The sequence below is a fragment of the Arachis hypogaea genome, chromosome 6 (assembly GCF_003086295.3).
Source record: "Arachis hypogaea cultivar Tifrunner chromosome 6, arahy.Tifrunner.gnm2.J5K5, whole genome shotgun sequence".
Taxonomy (NCBI): domain Eukaryota; kingdom Viridiplantae; phylum Streptophyta; class Magnoliopsida; order Fabales; family Fabaceae; genus Arachis; species Arachis hypogaea.
In genome coordinates this window covers 62,408,551-62,428,535 of record NC_092041.1, presented here as the reverse complement: position 1 = coordinate 62,428,535, position 19,985 = coordinate 62,408,551, and the positions used below count along the sequence as shown (strand labels likewise).

Genomic DNA, 19,985 nt, shown 5'->3' with positions numbered 1-19,985 from the left:
TCTCACTGCAGGGCTAATCATCTGTCGGTTCTCACTTGTGTTGGAATAAGATCCATTGATCCTTTTGCACACTATCACTGCACCCAACAGTCACGAGTTTGAAACTTGTCACAGTCATCCCTTCCCAGATCCTACTCGGAATACCACAGCCAATGTTTAGACTTTTTGGATCTTAGGAATGTTGTCAATTGATTCTAGCCTCTACCACGAAGGTTCAAATCTCACGAGTTTGAGTGCTCTGTTTTCAGGAGATGCAGGTCAAACTCGTGGATTAGAAACCCAAGAGATACACACTCAAGCTGTCACCCAATGACTATGTTGAGCTCATGTAGAACGGAAGTGGTTGTTAGGCACGCGTTCATAAGTTAGGGAATGATGATGAGTGTCACAGATCATCACATTCTCCATGTTGAAATACGTGTGAGTATCTTAGAAAAGAAGCAAACGTGACTGAATAGAAAACAGTAGTAATTGCATTAATCCATGGAAACACAGCAGAGCTCCTCACCCCCACCTATGGGGTTTAGAGGTTCATAATGTAGAAGATACAATAGGATTTTTCAAAATGTCATAAGTTACAAAATAAATCTCTAAAAGTAGTTTTAATACTAAACTAGTAACCTAGGTTTACAGAGAATGAGTAACTAAATGCAGAGAGTGCAGAAATCCACTTCCGGGGCCCACTTGGTGAGTATTTGGGCTGAGCTTCCTAGCTTTCACGTGCATGTGCCATTTCTGGAGTTAAACACTAGTTTGGATGCTAGTTTGGGCGTTAAACTCCAGCTTTGGTGCCAGTTCTGGCATTTTACGCCAGAAAAGGGTCTCTCGTGGGCGTTTAAATGCAAGTTTGGCCCATCAAATCTCGAAAAAAGTATGGACAATTATATATTTCTAGAAAGCCAAAGATATCTACTTTCCAACGCGATTGAGAGTGTGCCAATTGGGTTTCTGTAGCTCCAGAAAATCCACTTCGAGTGCAGGAGGGTCAAAATCCAACAACATCTGCAGTCCTTTTTCAGCCTCTAAATCAGATTTTTGCTCAGGTCCCTCAATTTCAGCCAGAAAATATCTGAAACTATAGAAAAACACACCAACTCATAGTAAAGTCCATAAATGTGATTTTTGCATAAAAGCTAATAAAAATACAACAAAAAGTGAATAAAACAAGCTAAAAACTATATGAAAACACTACCAAAAAGCGTATAAAATATTCGCTCAACAGCTGCCAATTGGTTCTAGCCTCTATCACGAAGGTTCTAATCTCATGGACTCGGTCCATAGATCAGAGACCCAAGAGATACGCATTCAAGCCCTCGCCCAATAACTACGTTGAGCTCAGATAGAACGGGAGTGGTTGTCAAGCATGCGTTCATAAGGTTGAGGATAATGATGAGTGTCACGGATCATCATATTTTCTATTTTGAAGTACGAGTGAGTATCTCAGAATAAAATCAAGCGTGATTGAATAGAAAATAATAGTAATTGCATTAATCCATTGAGACACAGCAGAGCTGCTCACCCCCACTTATGGGGTTTAGAGACTCATGCCTTAGAAGATACAATATAAAATGTAAAAATGTCATAAGTTACAAAATGAATCCCTAAAGGTAGTTTTTATACTAAACTAGTAACTTAGGTTTACAGAAAATGAGTAACTGGGTGCAGATAGTGCATAAAGCCACTTTCGAGGCCCACTTGGTGAGTGTTTTGGCCGAGCTTCCAAGCTTTCACGTGCATATGCCTTAAATTGGAGTTAAACGCCACCCTGGGTGCCGAAATGGGCGTTTAACGCCAAGAAGTGTGCCAGTTCTGGCGTTTAACGCCAAAAAAGGGTCTCTCGCTAGCGTTTGACACTAGTTTGGGCCATCAAATCTCGAACAAAGTATGGACTATTATATATTTCTGGAAAGCCATAGATGTCTACTTTCTAACGCGATTGAGAGCACTCCAATTGGGCTTTTGTATCTCCAGAAAATCCACTTCGAGTGCAGGAGGGTCAAAATCCAACAGCATCTGCAGTCCCTTTTCAGCCTCTGAATCAGATTTTTGCTCAGGTCCCTCAATTTCAGCCAAAAAATATATGAAATTATAGAAAAACACACCAACTCATAGTAAAATCCATAAATGTGATTTTTGCATAAAAGCTAATAAAATTACAACAAAAAGTGAATAAAACATGCTGAAAACTATATGAAAACACTACCAAAAAGCGTATAAAATATCCGCTCATCAGCTGCCAATTGGTTCTATCCTCTATCACGAAGGTTCTAATCTCATGGAATCGGTCCATAGATCAGAGACCCAAGAGATACGCACTCAAGCTCTCACCCAATGACTACGTTGAGCTCAGATAGAACGGGAGTGGTTGTCAAGCACGCGTTCATAAGGTTGAGGATAATGATGAGTGTCACGGATCATCATATTCTCTATTTTGAAGTATGAGTGAGTATCTCAGAATAAAATCAAGCGTGATTGAATAGAAAACAATAGTAATTGCATTAATCCATTAAGACACAGCAGAGCTCCTCACCCCCACTTATGGGGTCTAGAGACTCATGCCTTAGAAGATACAATATAAAATGTAAAAATGTCATGAGTTACAAAATGAATCCTTAAAGGTAGTTTTTATACTAAACTAGTAACTTAGGTTTATAGAAAATGAGTAACTGGGTGCAGATGGTGCATAAAGCCACTTTCGGGGCCCACTTGGTGAGTGTTTTGGCTGAGCTTCCAAGCTTTCACGTGCATATGCCTTAAATTGGAGTTAAACGCCACCCTGGGTGCCGAAATGGGCGTTTAACGCCAAGAAGTGTGCCAGTTCTGGCGTTTAACGTCAGAAAAGGCTCTCTCGCTAGCGTTTAACACCAGTTTGGGCCATCAAATCTCGGACAAAGTATGGACTATTAATATTGCTGGAAAGCCAAAGATGTCTACTTTCCAACGCGATTGAGAGCGCTCCAATTGGGCTTCTATAGCTCCAGCAAATCCACTTCGAGTACAAGAGGGTCAGAATCCAACAGAATATCCAGTCCTTTCTCAGCCTCTGAATCAGATTTTTGCTCAGATCCCTCAATTTCAGCCATAAAATACCTGAAATTACAGAAAAACACACAAACTCATAGTAAAGTCTAGAAATGTAATTTTTTCATAAAAACTAATAAAAATATAACAAAAAGTAACTAAAATATACTAAAAACTACCTAAAAACAATGCCAAAAAGCGTATAAATTATCATCAGCACCAAGCAGAGATCTAAAACACTGCTCGACCTAGAAGGGTAAGCACTCACATGTACACACTTTTTATTTTTTATCTTATTATTATTCAAATAAAAGTTATCAATTCCCTAAAAAGTTTCCTACGAAGACGCATTAATCTACGCTCACAAAATGCAAAAATTCATCGCCCGATTACAAAGAGGTCGGCAAGGTGAAGCGATAGAAGCAAGTTAATGCAAGAGGTTATAAAAAGTAACCCAGAAAAGTGACCTGACGAGGCCTAACTAAAAATAACTTAAGAAGGCCCGATAGGGAAGTCGGACCAATGAAAGGATCATTAAAAAGGGACAAAAACATCTTGTCAAGGCCAAATAAAGGTTAAAAAACCAAGGCTAAAAGTGCTTAGCTGAAAGGTACAAGTCTTCACTTAAAAATCAAAAGCACAAGTTGGAAGAAGGTAAAAAGTCATTCAAACAAACTATAAAGAAAAAGGTTCTCCATCTGAACACTACCTAAAAAGTTGTTGGAATATGACTAAAAGCCCGGATAGCAAAGGCATATAGGGCAACACAAAAAGTGGGGTGATCCAAAGAGACAAATATGATCTAAACAAAAAAAAAAGAGAATAAGTAAAAGTCCAAAGGTCGAAAAGCTCAAGGCCGAAGAACCTAGCTAAAAGGGTACAAAATTCCTGAAAAGAGATACTACTAAAAAAGGATAATCCCAAGACAAGGCTAAGAAGGTCGACCAAAAGGGTTTTACACGTAAAGTTAGTGGAATTCGACTAAGAAGCCCGGGCGGCTAGTCATAAAGACGATATAGCTGACTAAAGAGAAGACGGCAAGGTAACCAAAGAAAAAGGCATAGTTTAGAAGGCCAAAAAGGGAAACCCGTAAGGGAAATGCCACCTCCAAAGGCGTCAAACCAAGGAGACCTAAGGTACCTACATAAAGGCGGAAGAGCGGTATCCTCCAAACAAAAAGGTTGAAAAACAACCCCCGAATACAAGTATATCGACACACGCAAAGTCAATTTATCATTCCACACAAATTAAAGCATTAAAGACTTAAAAGCTGCCTAAACGACAACCTGAGAGTCAAAAAGTTTAATTTTTTTAAGGCAAAAAGTTGCTAAGAAGCAACTTTGCAAAATGTCAGAAAGTCACCCAAACACACATACATACCAAAATGTTTAATGGGTCCACAAGTCGGACTATACAATTACCAAAGCAAGATAAAAAGAGATACTATAAAGGATCTAAGTTTGTTCCAGAAGCTACATCCTTCGAAGGAGGAGGCACGATTGAGATCGGGGCGGCATTATCAACTCCATCCGACCCAATCAAAACGTTGACATCGGGCTCAGGCTCAGAAAGGACCACCTCGGCAGAAGGGGTCACAGAAGCTGAAGCTCCAGCAGACTTGGCCGGGGGCGCAGGGGAAGGACCCTCATCCTCATCATCAAGGGCATGCACAATCTTGCCATCCTTCACCATGTTGTCCATACTAAATAAGGTGAGGTCAAGCTCGGGAGCAAGAACCCAGACCTGGGCCTTTAGATTCTCAAACATCTCGGTCATGCTGCTCACCATATGGCCCTGAAGCTCGGCATAGTCATCTTGCGGAGATTGAAGCTTCTCCTTAGTTTCCAATAGCTCGTCATATGTGCGGGTATAGCTCTCCTTGGACTTCTTGGCCATCTCCTCGGCCAGGATGGCAGACGCTTGCACTGTAGTAGCTCGAGAGACTTCTTCTTCTCAACATCAAACTCTAATTTAGACACCCTGGCATCCAGCTCGTCCTTCAAAGCCTTAATCCTATCATACTCAGATTTAGCATCCTCCATGAAGGCCTTGGTAGCGCAAATTGGGGACTCCTGGACAACTCGGGATAAGTGATGAATGATATTTTTATGTCGGTATAGAAGCTATTAGTAAATTCAATCGTGAGTATAGTCTAACCAACACGCAAATTTCGCATCAAACAATTCTAAAATCTATAACCGATAGTATTAGTCTCGAGTCGTCCTCCCTAGGAATTGCCTTAGAATGAACATTATTGATTAGGAAGTCTTTTGTGGTTTTGAGAGTCAGTGCAAGAATTCAAGCTAACGAAAGTAAGCAACAATCAATTAAGATAAAAGCCTTGGCTAAGGGTGAGCCTTGGAAGTTCTATCACTATAGCTTCCTTCAATTGTGATAACAATTGATTATTACTTCACTTAGTTAACACCTAATTATGGAGAAAAAGTCAAGTGAAAATAACTAACTTGAGTCCCAAGTCCTAGTCTAACCCTTGGGAAGTCTAGCTTTAGTGACCTCCAAGTCAATTAGCAATTCTAAATTCCTAATCAACAATTGATATCCACTACTCAAGTGTCTCCAATAACTCAACCCCTAAGTCAAGTAAGAGAATTCTACTCCATAGCTAGGGTTATCATTTCATCAAACATTTCGTGAGCATTCATAAGAGACATTATGAAATTGAGAGAAAGGAATTGAATTCAAACTATCTATCTCAAGTAATCATCAACAATCAAATAATTACAATTAATGAACATGAAAATATCTCAATTCATTGATACAAATCAAAATAACAAAGCATTCATAGATATAGAGTGAATGAATCAAAAGAACACATTGAGAATAGGAGAAGAGTAGATCTACAACTTGTACCAAAGAAAAAGTGAATTAGCAATTGATCTCACCAAAGAAAATCAAAGGAGAATTGCAATGGAGAGTGAAATCCTAGAGAGAAGTTGAAGCTTCTCTCTCTACAAAATGTAACTAACTAATGGAAAATATCAAGAAAATATGTAAAAATGAGTGAATGGATCCCAAGCCCTTCAATCCTTGGTCTTCTTATGCTTCTCCCGCCAGAACTCTGCCCCAAAACAAGGTTAGTAACTACCTGAAATCGCTGGTCACGTTTTCTTCTTAAAAATCATGTGCGACCATTGATGCGTACATGCACAGCACGCGTACGCCTCCCTGGGGCTTTAGCAATCCGCGCGCCGGCGTAAGGTACCCGGGCGTGTCCCTTGAGGCTCTGGCTCAGCCGCTAAATACGTCGGCTTTTGGCTTCGGCTCCCTCGCACTGGTCACAACGGCGCGCATCCGCGCGTACGTGCCAGGTGCGCATGCGCGTCCTTGCTCAAAATTCCAAAGATTCAATTTTCAGCACCTTCCCTTTATGCATGCTTCCATCCTCTCCCCCAAGCCATCTTAGCCCTATAATCTTTGAAATCACTTAACGCATGGATCACGACATCGAATGGTAATAAAGGAGGATTAAAATATATCTAATGCAATGCAAAAGAAACATGTTTTTATTCATGAGGCAAAATTGGGAGAGGAACACAAAATCATACATTTTTATATGAATAAGTGTGAAAGATCATGGATAAAACCCTCAAAATCTATACAAGATAAACCCTAAAAATGGGTTTTATCAACCTCCCGACATTTAGACTATAGCATGTCCTCATGCTAAAGGAAAGCAAAAGACCAAAGAATCATAAGAGAATGAGATTCATGAGATGCAATCTACTTACATGAATGCAACTAAGATGGATGCTACTATCTACTTGGTCAAAAATAACTCAATCTTCCTAGAACATACATAGAAGCACATAGGGCAAGATGATAGGTAATGCGTGAACTCTACCAATTTTTAATCATCAAGGTGAAATGTGCACAACTTGCATGAAGAACACTCACGAGAGCCGGAAACAAGGAATTGGGCTTCAAACCCTCACCGGAAGTGTTTTCACTCAATTCGCTCGGTGTATAGGGTTAATCACTCAATTCTCCTCTACTTCATGCTTTTCCAAAATTTGTTCTTCCTCTAACAATCAATAATTGTTCTATGCATGCATACACATATTATGAGGTCTTTCCTTAGGTTGTAATGGGGTTAGGGTAAAGGTAGGTTATATATTTGGCTAAGTGGACTAAAATTTGAATCCTTTGATTAACTTAAGCTTCCTACCTAACCTATATAATATCCTATACAATATGTACTAGCCTAACTACCCATTTCTCACTCTTTCACATACTCATGCATTCACTTTTGATTACTACACATATGCATTGATTATTATTGAGTCTTGTTTTGGGGCATTTTCGTCCCTTTTTTTTATTTCTTTCTTTTCTACTTCTTTTTTCTCTCTCTTTTTTTCTACTAAATTTTTTTCTTTCTTCTTCATTATTCATTCTTCCTCTTCTTTTGTTTTTGTTGTCAATGCATACGGTCCACATTTTTAATCAATACATGAGTATGTGTCCACTTCCCAATATTTCATAACACACAACAACATGCTCTTACCTCAACCAATGTCCCCTCCCTCGGTTTCCCCACAATTGAATGACACATACACTAGCCTAAGCTAATCAAAGATTCAAATAGGGACATTCATGATTTTTTGCTTTTGGCTTGTATTGTGCTAAAATTAAGAGTGGGTTAAACGTAGGCTCAAAGTTGGTTGCAAAGGTTGTTTATAAGGTAAGGCCACGGGCAAGTGGCTAAGTGAATTAATGGCCTCAATCATATACATGCATTCACACATACAACAATAGACATATAGAGTCAAACAAATTAAGGATCACAATCATAGAGAGAGAACAACATATACACAAGAAGGGATATAAGTAGCTATAAGATGTAGCCACGCAGTTAGGCTCAAAACTCCCTTGATTGTGTTCTCAATTCAAAGTCCATGTTCCAATTTACAACCTTCAAACAAGTTTAGCATCAAGAAAATTTTTCAAAATTATTGGGATTGCCCTAAGGTTCCTGGTTTCTCGGGAAAGAGGTCATTGCTCTACCAAGTAGACCTAACAAGACATACTATCATGCAAATGGTGTGAAAAGAACAAAATCTAATCATGCAACCTATCCTAATCAACAAAAGAGATTCAAAATTTATTTGGTGTTACCTATGGAGATCGGTCGACCGACCTCCCCACACTTAAAACTTAGTATGGTCCCCCGTGCTATACGTGATGCGTAATAGGAGACCGGCTCCAGAATGTCCATCATCTCCCTCATCACCGTTATCTTCACTTGATGTTGCGGTAGATGTGGAAATATCGGGTTCCTCCATAGGTGGGGTGACAACACTTAGAAGTTTCTTCACATAAGCATACTGGCATTGGTTGCGCGTTCATAATGATCCACCTTCTTGTAAAGATTCTCAATGCACTGGTGGGATGATTTAGGTGGTGCGGATGAAGTAGTCGGATGCTTGCGGGCATGGCCATGTCAAAGTTCCCGGTGTCTATCGGGGGCTTGAGATATTTCTCGGTTGGAATAATATCACCATCAACCGGGATTGTGGCCCTCCGATCCCTAGTCTCACGAGGAACACTGGCGGCCATAACACTAAGTATGACATGCTCAATGCACATAAGAATAAGCAAGTGAGTGAGAAAGAACACTAAGTAGGAAGCACTAAGTCAAATTTGACTCAAAAAGTCATGTATATCTTTCATCAAACACTTGGTGTGCACCCCTTAAATAATGAACAAATAGAGGAAATAGGGTAATGTAGAATCCCACAAGGCAATATCAATCATCATAGAGCACCACATTTGCAAGAAAATCAAGTGTAATAAACTAACCCACCAATGTAAAAGGAATCTCTACCCACAATACCCATGAAAATTAGAAAAATAAAGAGAAAGGAAAACAAACAAGTAAGCATGAGAAAGAGGTTACTTAGGAAGAAAAACAAAGATATGTGATTCACACTTTTCACAACTTCGCACAACTAACCAGCAAGTGTACTGGGTCGTCCAAGAAATACCTTACGTGAGTAAGGGTCGATCCGACGGAGATTGTCGGCTTGAAGCAAGTTATGGTTACCTTGTAAATCTTAGTTAGGAGATTAATGATAAAAATGATTTTGTATATGAAAGTGTTCATACCCTGAGTCGAGCTGTCCGACCCAGGATGACTAGCAACTAGATGACCAACCTCCTCAGGTCAAGCTACCCGACCTCTTCTCAAAGAGCTCGGCCAAATTGCCAAGATAGCCCAACGAAGGGCCCAAATAAAGGAACACGACCCAAATCCTAAGGCAGTCCAAGCCTATAGAGATAAGGGTGGTTCCCTTGAAGATAAGATGACCTCACTCAAAGATAAGATAAGATAAGATAAGATAACTATCTTATCTCCGGAAAGGTCACTCTACACCATTATAAATACACTGGAGCACTGATGAGCGGATAATTTATACGCTTTTTGGCATTGTTTTTAGGTAGTTTTTAGTAAGATCTAGCTATTTTTAGGGATGTCTTCATTAGCTTTTATGTAAAATTCACATTTCTGGACTTTACTATGAGTTTGTGTATTTTTCTGTGATTTTAGGTATTTTCTGGCTGAAATTGAGGGACCTGAGCAAAACTCTGATAAGGAGGCTGACAAAGGACTGCTGATGCTATTGGATTCTGACCTCCCTGCACTCAAAATGGATTTTACGGGGATACAGAACTCCAAATGGCGCGCTCTTAACCGCGTTGGAAAGTAGACATCCAGAGCTTTCAAGCAATATATAATAGTCCATACTTTATTCGAGATTAGACGACGCAAACTGGCACTCAACGCCAGTTCCATGGTGCATTCTGGAGTCAAACACCAGAAACACGTCACGAACCAGAGTTTAACGCCAAAAACACGTTACAACTTGGTGTTCAACTCCAAAAGCAGCCTCTGCACGTGTAAAGCTCAAGCTCAGCCCAAGCACACACCAAGTGGGCCCCGGAAGTGGATTCTGCTGCCTGTTGTTATTGTTATTCCACCTCTGATTTCCATTGTTATTGTTCATACCCTGACCGAGCTCCCCCAACTCGGCAAACCCATAAAAAGGTCCGACCTCGCCCTAAGGCTTACACCTACAGGTCGGACCTCGGACAAATAAAGCAAGGAAGGCCCATCAAAAGGAACGCAGCCCAAAAGCTAAAGGCCGAAAAGGCCTAGAAAAGGCGGTTCCACAAAGATAGAGATAAAACTCCCAAAGATAAGATAAGATAAGAATATCTTATCCAGGGAAGATCGCGGCCAACTACTATAAATACACTGGAGCACCCAGGTATGGCATTCATTCCACATTCTACACATATCTGCTTGGACCCATGCTAACTTAAGCATCGGAGTGTCATTGCAGGTACAACCACCAACCACTCTACATATCAAGCTCGGGTCCCTGAACCCCCACCTCGGGTCTTTCCAGACGACCGAGCTACACGTTTCAGGTAACCCTCGGAACATTGGTGCCGTTGCCGGGGACCTGGAAGTCATCCCTCTACCATGGCGGACAATCCTCACAACAATGATCGCGCTGCATCTGAACAAGAGGATGAAATTGACACCGGAGAACGACCGGACAGCCCTCTATCACCACGCACTCCAGGAGGAAAGAAACAGAATCGCCCAAAGACATCACTCCCAAACAAAGATCCACAAATTTCCGAAAAAGAGAAGAGCTCGGAAATTCTAGAAACAGTCCGGGCACAACAAAACCGGCTGAAACAACTCGAAAAGGACATAAAAAAGCAGAAAAAAACTGAACAAGATCTGAGAAGGGAGACTCGAAAGCGCAGAGAATTAGAGAAAAAACTGCGGAAAATAGAGGCTAACCTGAAAGACCGGACAGAACGCGGCACCACCCTTGAAGGTAACCATGATCCCTTCACGCAAGAGATCATGAAGGAGAAGGTACCGCGGAACTTCAAACCACCCGATATGGATCTCTACGACGGCACCACCGATCCAAGTCACCACCTCAGCAACTTCAGAAGCAGAATGTACCTAGTCGACGCCTTCGACGCGATTCGGTGCAAAGCCTTCCCCACCACTCTCACCAAGTCAGCCATGAAGTGGTTCGACAACCTACCACCAAGATCAATCACCAGCTTCGAAGACCTAACCAAAAAATTTCTGACAAGGTTCTCTATTCAAAGGGACAAGACAAAACATGCCCCCAGTCTACTCGGGATCAAACAAGGTAACCAAGAAACTCTCCGAGAATACATGGAGCGATTCAACAAAGCCTGCCTAGACATACAACACTTGCCCACTGAAGCAGCCATCATGGGACTAGCAAACGGCCTAAAAGAGGGACCGTTTAGCCAATCCCTATCCAAACGATACCCGACCTCCCTATACGAGGTGCAGGAGCGGGCAGAAAAATATATCAACATGGAGGAAACCTCCCAGCTAAGAGACTCTTCTAGGAAGGAATCAACCTACCCACCCCGAGATCGAGATCGGGAACAGAGGAAGAAAGAAGAACCCAACTCGGACAAGCCACGGAAATACCACAGCTACACCCCCCTCCGAGTCTCCCTGGTAGACATCTACAGAGAAGTATGCCACACCGAAAGGATCCCACCGCCCCGACCGCTAAAACACAAGAGGGCAGGGAGAGATCGGTCCGAATACTGTGAATATCACAAGCTCTACGGTCATTCTACTAACAACTGCTACGACCTAAAAAATGTTATAGAAAAACTAGCCAGAGAAGGAAAACTCGACAGATACATAGCAGAGAAAGGAGAAGAGACCAGGAAGAGAAGGCGGGGAGATAACGAAGATCGGGCCGAACAAACCCCGCGAACCCCTGAAAGACACGTTCACATGATAAATGGAGGTTTTGCAGGCGGAGGAACATCCAGATCTTCGCGAAAAAGACACCTCAAAGAAGTCTATCACGTCCGAGAAGACAGTCCCCTGCCCGAATTACCTACCATCTCATTTACCCGAGAAGATGCTCAAGGGATAATACCCGGGCACGACGATCCAATGGTAATCACCATTATCCTAGCAAACGCCAACCTACATCGAACCCTGATTGACCAGGGAAGCTCAGCAGATATCCTGTTCAAAACGGCCTTCGACAAGCTCGGACTTGAGGAAAAAGAACTAAAGGCCTATCCCACCGACCTATTTGGGCTAGGGGATACCCCGATCCATCCCTTAGGATACATCTCGCTACACACTACCTTTGGAAGAGGCGAGCAATCTAAAACATTAAGCATCGACTACATTATAGTCGACGTCACTTCAGCATACAATGCCCTCATTGGGCGACCAACCCTAAACAGACTGGCAGCTATAGTCTCAACCCCACACCTCTGTATGAAGTTCCCTACCACAAAAGGAATCGCTACCCTAAAAGGCGACCAAAAGCTAGCGCGGCGATGCTACAACGAAAGCCTGAGCCTAAAAGGGAAAGAGGTCAACACAATAGAACTCGGACGAGTTCAATCCCGAGAAGATCTTCGGCCACAACCAGAGGGAGAAACCGAAAAAATCCAGATCGGGAACACACCCGAAAAAACAACAAACATAGGAGCAAACCTCGAAACGGGCCTAAAAGAGGAACTCACAACCCTCTTAAGGGAGAATTCCGACCTCTTCGCCTGGAAAGCCTCCGACATGCCAGGCATAAGTCCCGACCTGATGTGCCATAAGCTATCAGTTTACCCGGGATCCCGACCTATCCAACAAAGACGCCGAAAGCTCGGACCCGAGCGCATGCAAGCAATAGAAGAACAAGTACAAGCACTGCTAGATGCAGGGTTCATTAGGGAAGTAAAATACCCCCTATGGCTCGCAAACGTGGTCCTAGTAAAAAAGCCCAACGGAAAATGGAGGATGTGCGTCGATTACACGGATCTCAACAAAGCCTGCCCCAAAGACCCATACCCTCTACCAAACATCGACGCCTTAGTAGACGCAGCCTCAGGCTATAGATATCTCTCCTTCATGGACGCATACTCGGGATACAATCAAATCCCGATGTACGGACCCGACCAAGAAAAGACCTCGTTCATAACCCCAAGGGCAAACTACTGCTACGTAGTAATGCCCTTCGGGCTGAAGAACGCAGGGGCAACCTACCAGAGGCTAATGAACAAAGTGTTCTCAGAACACATCGGACTACAGCTGGAGGTGTACGTCGACGACATGCTGGTAAAGACACAAGAAGACAGAAACTTGCTGACCGACCTCACCAGCGTCTTCGGCACCCTCAGAAAACACAACATGAGACTTAACCCGACAAAGTGCACCTTCGCCGCAGAAGCCGGAAAGTTCTTAGGCTTCATGCTGACCCAAAGGGGCATCGAAGCGAACCCGGACAAATGCCAAGCGATACTCAATATGAAGAGCCCGACGTGTGTCAAAGAAGTACAACAACTGAATGGAAGGCTAGCCGCCCTATCAAGATTCTTGGCAGGATCAGCAATAAAATCACTACCTCTCTACTCACTCCTAAAGAAAGGAAAACCCTTCTCATGGACCCCGGAGTGCGAAAAAGCCTTTCAAGAATTCAAGGAATTCCTCGGGCAGCCACCAATCCTAACCCGACCTTTAAAGGGAGAAGAACTCGTACTATACCTCTCGGTTGGACATCGAGCAGTCGCTTCAGCGTTAATACGAGAAAATGACCAAGAACAACACCCCATATACTTTGTAAGCAAGGCACTACAAGGGGCCGAATTAAATTATCAGAAGATAGAAAAATTCGCCTACGCCCTAGTGTTCACAGCTCGGAGGCTCCGTCCCTACTTTCAAGCCCACACCATCAAAGTCCGGACAAACCAACCCATGAGACACATCCTCCAGAAAACAGACCTGGCAGGACGAATACTACAATGGGCGGTGGAGCTGTCCGAGTTCGACCTCCATTATGAAACCCGGACTGCCATAAAATCTCAGTATCTAGCCGACTTCATCGCAGAATACACTAAGACCCCTGGAACCCCACTCTCATGGAACCTGTATGTCGACGGGTCCTCAAACAAAACTGGAAGCGGAGCCGGGGTTATACTCGAAAGCGACCAAGGAACGCGGATAGAACTATCCCTAAAATTCGAGTTCCAGGCTTCGAACAACCAAGCCGAATACGAGGCCCTACTAGCAGGTCTAAAGCTAGCCGAAGAGGTCGGAGCCCGGAAAATCACGATCATCAGCGACTCCCAGGTCGTCACATCACAAGTAAATGGAAGCTACCAGGCCAAAGACCCCACCATGAAAAAATACCTGGACCAAACACAGGCACAACTACGCAACTTTTCAGAGATACAGATTCAGCACATACCTCGGGAACAAAACGCCCGGGCAGACGCCCTCTCAAAGCTCGCCAGCACCAAGCCCGGAGGCAACAACAGAAGTCTCCTCCAGGAAACCTTACAATCCCCCTCCGTGCTAAGAGAGGAAGAAACGCTAAACATATCCAACCAACAGCAAGGATGGATGACCCCCATACTCAACTACCTGAAGTCGGGAACTCTTCCTGCCGAAAGAAAGGAAGCCAAAAGACTCACGAAAGACGCTCAGAATTATACACTAATTCACGACGCATTATACAGAAGAGGATTCTCAAATCCCCTCCTTAGGTGCGTCCCGACCTCAGAAACAAAGAACGTCCTCGAAGAAGTCCACGGAGGCATGTGTGGGAACCATCTTGGAGCTCGGGCATTATCCAAAAAAGTAGTCCGAGCCGAGTTCTATTGGCCGACCTTGCAGAAAGACGCAACGGAATTTGTGAAAATATGCCCCCCTGCCAAAAACACGCCAATTTCCACAAGGCACCACCAGAAGACCTTATCAGCATCACCGCACCATGGCCCTTCGCAAAATGGGGACTTGACCTACTCGGCCCGTTCCCACAAGGACCGGGGCAAGTCAAATACCTCATAGTAGGGGTCGACTACTTCACAAAGTGGATCGAAGCTGAACCCTTAGCCACCATTACGGCTCAGAAAAGCCGCAAATTCCTATACAAAAACATTGTCACAAGGTTCGGAGTCCCCTACTCCATCACAACGGACAATGGAACACAGTTCACGGACACAAGTTTTCAGAACTTGGTGGCCGAACTAAAAATCAAACAGCAATTCACCTCGGTCGAGCACCCACAAGCCAATGGACAAGCAGAGGCTGCAAATAAAGTCATCTTGGCCGGGTTAAAACGAAGACTCCAAGAGGCCAAAGGGGCATGGGCCGAGGAGCTCCCCCAGGTGCTATGGGCATATCGGACAACTCCGCACTCTACAACAGGAGAATCGCCATTCCGACTAGCTTACGGGATGGAGGCAATGATTCCTATTGAAATAGATGAAGGGTCACCTAGAACCATCTTCTACAACGAAAAAGGTAACCCGCAGGCACAAAGAGAAGAACTCGACCTCCTCCCCGAGGTCCGAGAAAGAGCTCGGATCCGAGAAGAAGCCTTAAAACGGCGAACGGCCCTCAGATACAATCAGAAAGTAATAAAACGAAGCTTCTCCATTCACGACCTGATTCTAATCCGAAACGACATTGGAACACAAAAGTCGGGAGAAGGAAAGCTAGCTGCAAATTGGAAAGGGCCCTACAAGGTAACAGAAGTCTTAGGAACAGGCTACTACAAAGTATCCGACCTAGAAGGCAACGAGTTGCCCAGGGCCTGGCACGCCTGCAATCTAAGACGATACTACAGCTAGAAAAAGATAACCCGAGGTGTACTCTTTTTCCCTACAAGGGTTTTTTAATGAGACACCCGGTCAAAAAGACACCCGACCTAGTCAAGGGTAAACACTCTGTAAATATTCTTTCTTTTTTTTTAATACTAATCAAATTTTTCTATTTTCCTCGTGTTGAAACAAATCCTGAAAATTAATGTGAGAAGTTATAAAGCAACTCTGAAAAGGCTCAAAAAGCCAAATAAAAAGAGATTACAAAAATAACTTAAAAGGCCGACCAACGACAAGGTCGGACCCAACAAAGGGAGGTACTCGAACGCCCGAGGTCCGAGAAAAAACCCGGATCCAAGAAAGAAGCCTTAAAATGGCGAAAGCAAAGATTTCGAAAACGCTTACTAAAAAGTTGCTATACAAAAACAACTAAAAAGTACAAGCGAAAAAACGAAATCAAAGGAAAGTTCAAAAAGCGCTAGCTAAAAGGTTGTTATCCAAAGACAACTAAAAAGCATAAAAGCGGAACAAAAAGGCAAAACGCGAGCAAAAAACACCGCATAATAAGCTAAAAAGTTACTACAAGTAGCTAAAAGCAAAAAGGTGTCCAAAGCGTCCACAGAAACCATTCAAAAACAAAAGAGCCCACAGGCCGGGCAAAAACCAAAGATAAAAGGATTACAGAGATTCAAGGTCCTTTCCGGACTCCACATCAACAGAAGGCTGCAGAGGAAACATAGAAATCGGGACAGCATTGACGGCACCGTCATCTCGGTTCAAAACTTCCACACCAGACCACTCCTCGGCCAAAAGTGAAGACGGGTTCGCAACCGGAACTTTGGGGTCGGACACCGGAACCTCATCCTCGTTGGGAGCAGGAACAATCTTTCCCTCCACAACAACGTTATCCGTACTAAATAAGCTCAGATCCAGGTCAGGAGCAAGAACCCGGACCTGAGCCTTCAAATTTTCAAACATAGCATCCATACCCTTAGCCACATGACCTTCTAGCTTGTAAAAATCATCCTGAGCGGATTGCAACTTCTCCTTTGTCTCCACAAGCTCGGCATATATCCGAGTATAATTCTCCGTCGCCGCCTTCGCCATCTCCTCAGATGCTTTCGCTGCCGCCACAGCCGCGGTAGCTTTAGTTTTCTCCTTCTCCAGAGACGCCTCCAGCTCAGTAATCCTAGCAGCCTTCAGTTCACTAATCCTCTCAAACTCAGACTGAGCCTTCTCAAGTCGGGAGCTGGTCGCACCAATGGGGGATTTCTTGAACTCCCGGGCAATAGCGGCATGAAGACTAGCCATCCGGACACAACTCCGCGCCATATACTGAAAATGATGCTCCATAGATACATCATCAGTAGAAATAAAGGTCTGAGGGAGAATATGCTGCTCAATCCAACCAAGAGCATCAAAATCCTTGTCATTAAAACCCGCAAGCTCTTGAGAGGTCTTCTGTTTCTTGGGAGGAGGACCCGAGGACGAAGGCGGAGAAGAGGTAGCAGGCCCAGAGGTCGGGGGATCTTGATTTATAGCTCGGAACTGGGGAGTCGGAATAGTCTTCGACCGAGTAGTGACACCCACAGTAGTCTTCTTCGGAGAAGATCGGGCAGAAGCCTCCCCAGCCTCGATATTCCGAGCAGCCACAGACTTCTTCGTCCGACGAAGGAACTTCATGGAATCCGCCTGAGAAGACATCTCTGCAGAAATAAAAGAAAAAGGATTACCACAACAGAAATTCCACCAAAACAAGGAAAACCAAAATACTAAAAAAGATGAATCTCTGAGAGGTCGGGAACTACCTAACTCGGAACGGAGAAGGCTTGGATCTCCCAACATTTTCTTCGTGTCCAAGTGAGGTGCCCGACCCCATAAACTGCTTACCACACCCACAAAAGCCTGCTCCACCTCATCTAGACTCTCAAAGGTATACTTAACAGACACTACATTCTCCTGCCAATAAAGAGGAAAAGAAGGCTCCCCACTCTCGTCTAGAAAGAAAGGTCGGACGTCTCCAGTAGCCCGGACCTTGAAATAAAAGTTCTTAAAATCATGAAAGGACTCATCATACAAGGTACAAAACTTCCTCCCCTGGTTAGCTCTAAAAGAGACCCAAGATACCTTCCCTCCACCCGACCCCGGCTTCGTCAACACAAACAAATAGGAAAAAAGAGAAATAGAGGGAGAGACGCCCAAAAACTGACACAAAAGTTGAAACAGCTTTAAAAACGCCCAAGAATTTGGATGGAGCTGCGTAGGGGCAAGGTTACAAGACCATAACACCTCGGACTCCAGATCGGTAAAGGGAAGTCGGACACTCAGCTTAGAGAAAAAACAATCATAAGCATAAAAGAAGAGCTTCTCGGAACTATCTAAAGGCGGGAAGCACACTCTCTCCTCGGATTCCGGGGCCACTAGTTCGTAATCCCTCTCAGACTCCCTATTCTCACATATGCTACAGTGCCTACGGAACCTAGCTAAATACTCAGAATCTACCACAGAAGGGACTCTTAGAGGAAGAGGGTCTACCCAACCAAGACCACATGGAATCTTAGTCGACATCGCTTGAAGAACCTTTCGAGACATAAAATTTTTACCTACAAAGAAGAATACAGCAGCAAGCAAAAATCACATAAAGAAGACAGCAAAAACCCATTCAGCAAAGCAAGAACGCGGCAACCCGGAACAAAAATACCGGAGAACAAAAAAAGAGCCCCCCCCATATGCAAACAACAAGCAATGGCGGCGCCTCTTTCGGGGCAACCCAGGCATAAAGAAAAAAGAAAACAAACAAGAGCCACACGAAGAACAGAAGCATATGTGCACAAGAAAAGAGAAACATGGGAACAAACCTGGAAGAAAGAAACGAAGGCGACGAGCTCCGAAGCAAGGAGAACGAAACGACGGCGCAGAGGGAACCCCAGAAAGACACACGGAGAGATTCGGGGAAGCAGAGCAAAGAGAAAGAAGAAGCAGTGCTCGGAAAGGATAAGGAAAAACAAAAAACGCAGAAAAAGGAGGAAAGGGGCAAATAAATAAAGCCTTCACAAGAGCCCGAACGGAAATCGAGGAAAAACGGTAACATGCAATAAATGCAGGAACGGCCATTTTTGAATTTTGAAAAACTACTATGCCCGAGCTCGACCTCCCAAAAAGGACGAACTCGGGCAGGGGCACTGTTCATACCCTGACCGAGCTCCCCCAACTCGGCAAACCCATAAAAAGGTCCGACCTCGCCCTAAGGCTTACACCTACAGGTCGGACCTCGGACAAATAAAGCAAGGAAGGCCCATCAAAAGGAACGCAGCCCAAAAGCTAAAGGCCGAAAAGGCCTAGAAAAGGCGGTTCCACAAAGATAGAGATAAAACTCCCAAAGATAAGATAAGATAAGAATATCTTATCCAGGGAAGATCGCGGCCAACTACTATAAATACACTGGAGCACCCATGTATGGCATTCATTCCACATTCTACACATATCTGCTTGGACCCATGCTAACTTAAGCATCGGAGTGTCATTGCAGGTACAACCACCAACCACTCTACATATCAAGCTCGGGTCCCTGAACCCCCACCTCGGGTCTTTCCAGACGACCGAGCTACACGTTTCAGGTAACCCTCGGAACAGTTATCTTTGCCTCCTCTGTTAGAATTGTCCCTCCAACCCAGGTTAGAATTGTCTCTCCAGCCTTGGTTGGAATTATCCTGCCATCCTTGGTTATAGTTGCCACCTTGATTGTACCCTTGATTGGAGCAGTCATAAAAGTTGTGAGTGGCTGCTACAGTATTGTCTTCTGGTTGGAGCTGCGGACACTCATCGGTATAGTAACTATAATCTGCACAGATGCCACACACTCTTTGTGGGACTAACTGCTAGCTGTGCTGTGGTGGAGAAGGCTGAACTTGCTGAGGTTGTTATTGATTCAGTTGCATCTGCTTCAGCAAGTTAGTAATTTCACATAGATTCTGGGCTATAGTGGTAGTCTCTGTATTAGTGGATACCTTCACAACAGCTCTTGACTGACTTTGTCTCTGCCAATGATTCCTAGTAGAGCCAGCTAAGTCTCTGATCAATTGCCATGCTTCGTCCGTAGTCTTGTGCTTTTTTATAGAACCATTGCAAGCACCTTCCAGTATGGTCCTATCTTGAGGTCTCAGACCCTATGTAAAGTAACCGAGTAAGACTATCTTGTCAATCATATGATGGGGACATGCATTTTGAAGTGTATTGAAGCGTTCCAAGTATTCATAGAGGGTTTCAAATTCGTCCTGGACGATCATAGACATGTCCTTTCTTAGCTT

At 43.8% G+C, this 19,985-nt stretch overlaps 1 non-coding gene across 1 annotated transcript; it reads left to right on the top strand.

The window, feature by feature from the left end:
* The first annotated feature begins 19,877 nt into the window (after nt 1–19,877).
* Nucleotides 19,878–19,985, top strand: LOC112700345 (small nucleolar RNA R71). Its single transcript, XR_003153253.1, has one exon. It is a non-coding gene; the product is annotated as a small nucleolar RNA R71 (small nucleolar RNA).